The following is a 4,221-nucleotide window of genomic DNA, read 5'->3' on the forward strand; positions in this document are numbered from 1 at the left end:
TTCCCAGAATTCTTCACTGGAGAGCACGGGCCACAGGGCTTCTTTACTAGAGCCCCAGCTGCACCTTACACAAGGACAGCAGTTTTCAAAGTGTGGTCCAGGGATACCTATGGGGTTCCTGAGATCCATCCAGGAGGTTCATGATATCAAAATTATTTTTGTAATAGTACCAAAATGTTTTTGTTTTTATTTCATTTGTCTCTCACAAGTGTACAGTGGAAGTTTCCAGAGGCCACTTGTTGTTTGATGGCTCATTGCTCTGATAGCTAATGGAACATGTGTTTATGTACTCTTGTGTTTCAAAATGTTCTATTTTAATATGGTAAGTATTAATAGCTTTAATCCAAATAAACAAAGATCTTTGAGATCCTCTCTGGCCTGGACAACCACTGTCATGAATGATGAACGTACACGGTTTTCAGGGAACGTGAACTCGGTGTTCCAAATAAGTAACTTAGAAGTGGACCTTCAGAACCAGCAGTCATAAGCAGTGAATCTCCTGTCTACAAATGAAACAGGATGTTAAATTTTAATTTTCCTGTTGTCAAATTTCAGCAGACAGCCCTAAAGCTTATAGGTGCCAAGAAATCCCAAATCCTAAATGAAGGGACAAGACATCTCTGCAGGACATATTAAATTGTGCAACTGATAATCCATATCCAGATTGTATAAACTAAGGAGCAAAATCTTTGGACAGTGAAGAAGGTAGTAAGGCTTCCTTTGAAGCAAGTAGTAAATGTGCTTTGTATTTCTCCTTCCTTCCTGCCCCCACCCCATGGGAGAGAGAAGGGGAATTTGAAGGAGGGGGACTTTGAAAGAACCATGTGGAGAACTTGTAATGTTTCCCTTGGAGTGTGGGGTGAAGGGATAGTCTAAATATTGTCCAGAAGCAGTAAGTCGGATGGCATTTTGAGAAGGCAAAGTGAAAAGAAAAAGGGCTGCATTTCAAGTGACAGTGAATAAAAGGCGCAAGTTTTCTAGGAGCTGGTAACAAATCATGCAGAAGACTGAAAGCTCTCTTGAAAAGGAAGAGGGCTTTTGGCTGTGAGTGAGACAAACATTCATTTCTGAGGCTGAGGTATGTAAACTGTGAGGCTCTGGGAGAAGACAGTGTTAGGTCAGGAAGACGAGGGGTGCAGGCTCTCCAAGGAATTCTCAAAAGTGTCCCACAAGGGAAAGTCAGACTCTGTCATCTGCCACAAGAAGAGGGTACCAGTGCCCTACTAAAACTGTACCATGTTAAAAATGGGGGGGGGAGTATATGGGAACTCTATATTTTCTGCATGATATTTCTGTAAACCTACAACTCCTGATAAAATAAATAAAATAAATAAATAAACAGGAAAAATTGTAGCTATAATAAGTAAGGCCTCCCTTCATTTACTTCTCTTCTCTCCATCTCTCCCCCGACCCCAGACCCCCATTTTTCTACCAGAAAATACAGGTAGAAAGTAAGGGAAGAGGCGGTTCGAGAGAGAAAGAGCTAACCATACCTCTTTCCTTACTGCAAGATTTCCAAGTGAAGAACAGAAACTGTAAATTGGGTGAGCTCTTTGGGTCTAAATATTATACTGGACAAGCCTTTTCAGTACCTGAAAAGGAGATTTAATTATATATATATATATATATACACACACACACATATGGTATATATTTATTACTGGAAAAGCTATGTAATCTACCCAAACTTCCACACAAGCATGGAAAAAAAATAGTTCACAAAGTAGATTCAAAGGGATAGAAAGAAAATAGTAAAATAAGTCACCTTCCTGTTGGACATATGAAAGGCAGCTGGTTCCAGTGTTCACGGAGAAATGTTGGAGACATGCTAACTCCTACTAAATTTATCACAAATTTCTCATTTGGCATTTAATATGACCCCAATCTCTCTCTGAGGCATTATCTTTCCTGAAACACTTGTTTGTAGCTTATGTTCCAGCCAAACAGGACTCTTTACTGCCCCTACACACAACCAGTCCCATTCTCCTACACACCTGAATACACACTACTTCCTCTTTTTTAAATGTTCATCCTCTTATTTTTGCCAGTTGAAATCCTTTGTGACTTTCAAGATTTACTTCAAAAGCTCTTTCATAAACCTTGTAAAGAAGAAACAGCTGAGATGCTGAATCCTTAAATGCTTTACAAGCTGCCAGTGGCATTTACCACCACCTCTGCTTGATTTCTAAGGGTTATTTTCTTGGGACACAATCCAACAACAATTAAATATATACAGGACTCCTGATTCCTAGAGAGAGATTAGTAACAAATCCTGAGCTCATCATCTCCTGCTCTAGTACTCAGGGCTGGGTCATTTGTACTTCACCTTTTATTACAATACCCCCTTTATCGTTTTATTACAATTCCAAGAATACTAGATGTTCTCATTTACAAAAAGCCCTGTCACTAATACTGCTTCAGAACACTGGACACTCCCACAAAAAAGCACATCCACCATATGGAACTGAAGAAAGAGCCAGAAAGAGGAAATTTAAACTCTTCCATCCTCCCCTTGAACAAACACTCCACTCTTATGTCATTTTCAATACGTGTATTTGAGGATCACATTTTCTTTGTGCTGTCCTCATTATCACATTATCCTTCCATCTTTGGAAAAGGTGGTTTTATTTATCAGTTCAATTCATGCTTTTGGTGTTGGTGAAAAAGTGTAAGTTTGCTTTCTCCTAGAGATTAGAGAGTGAGATCAACAAAGTCCATTCTTGATCTAGCACCTAGAACACAGAAATATTTTACTTTTTTTATAGCCCTTAACTGATTTTGCCTTATAGAATAGTTATGGCTATATGCCTATGTGGATGGCCTTGAGAATATACGTTCTACAAAGGCAAGGTCTGCCTTGTTTTTCTTACTAATATTTATACTAGTAGTAGGCATTCATTAAATGTTTATTGATTTTTAAGGTAATTGAAATATTGTCATATTGTGATTCCTCTCGGATATAACATAAAAGTGTGACTTTCCTGTACTACATTCAAAACGTTCATTTATTTATTGATGTCTTGAGGGCTGTCTTTATAAGATAATCTCCTTTTAAGGCCCTCTTAACATATGGACCCTAAAAAAGTTACAGTAGGACTCAGTGTAGTATGTTGCTTATCACCTAATTATTTACAGTACTTAGAAAGTCCATTACCCATTGTGAAAATTTTTGTGAAAATGCATGAGTCAATTTCATTCTACAGACTCTTTCACCAAGTTCAAAACCACAGTATCTTAGCAGCTCTTTTTTTCCTTTCCAAACACTGTAAGTTATTACACTATATTATGTATTGCATAATTACCAAAGCATTTCAGCCAATTTTCTTGTTATAAGCACAAAAGCATTCAACACTAATAAACTCATATTGTTCTTTCTAGTTTTATACAAATTAAAAGAACCAATGCATGTTTCTTATGCTCTGGAGTTTAAAAAAGAAAAAAGAGCCATCACTACCATTTTAAAAGCATTGTTCAGGATCACAAATTTGAGATATATTCCTCACTTGACAATATTTTTCCTAAAGTTATAATTTACTGGATATTACGTAAGTTTTGTAACAATTTTACATGCTAATACATCTGAAATAAGTTACTATGGGTCTAACCTAGTGACAATTTGTTTGGTTTTTTTCCTTTATCAAAATGCAGATTGTTCTAAGAGCCATGGGAAGCAGGGGAGTAATGGAAGCCAGTATATGCCAAATTCAAAATCCATATTCATTGGCTGTTGAGTAAAGAATGAATGGGCTGTAGAGAAGCAAAAATAGATGGAGTGGTGAGGAGTGGAATTTAGTCTCTTCTCTACAGCAGCTGCTAACTAGTCAGGAGCTATAAGAAACAGTGTTTTGGGGGTCTCCAGTGACCAGTCACACACTGTACCCAAGTCTGGATCATGTGGAAAAGATGAGATTGCAGCAAAATCTATAAGTTCCCCAAACCAGGGATCTGGCACCCCTCCCTGCCCAGATCTCTCAGACTGTCTCACAGCAGCTCCCTGAAAGGCAAAAAAAAAAAAAAAAAAAAAATCTGCTGGGAGCAAGGAGGAGGGCTCAACCCAGCCTCAAGTGCAGAATTAACAAATTAATTAATTTTTAGAGCTGGGGGTGCTAGAGAAGAGCTAGGCTCTGGGAAATGGGGGTATGTGCAAGGGAACACCCATTCCCTGGTATCAAAAAGGCTGTTTTTTTTAACCTACATTTTGCCCCTCCTCCTTTCTTGCTC

Source organism: Choloepus didactylus, chromosome 5 (genome assembly GCF_015220235.1).
Source record: "Choloepus didactylus isolate mChoDid1 chromosome 5, mChoDid1.pri, whole genome shotgun sequence".
Lineage (NCBI taxonomy): Eukaryota > Metazoa > Chordata > Mammalia > Pilosa > Megalonychidae > Choloepus > Choloepus didactylus.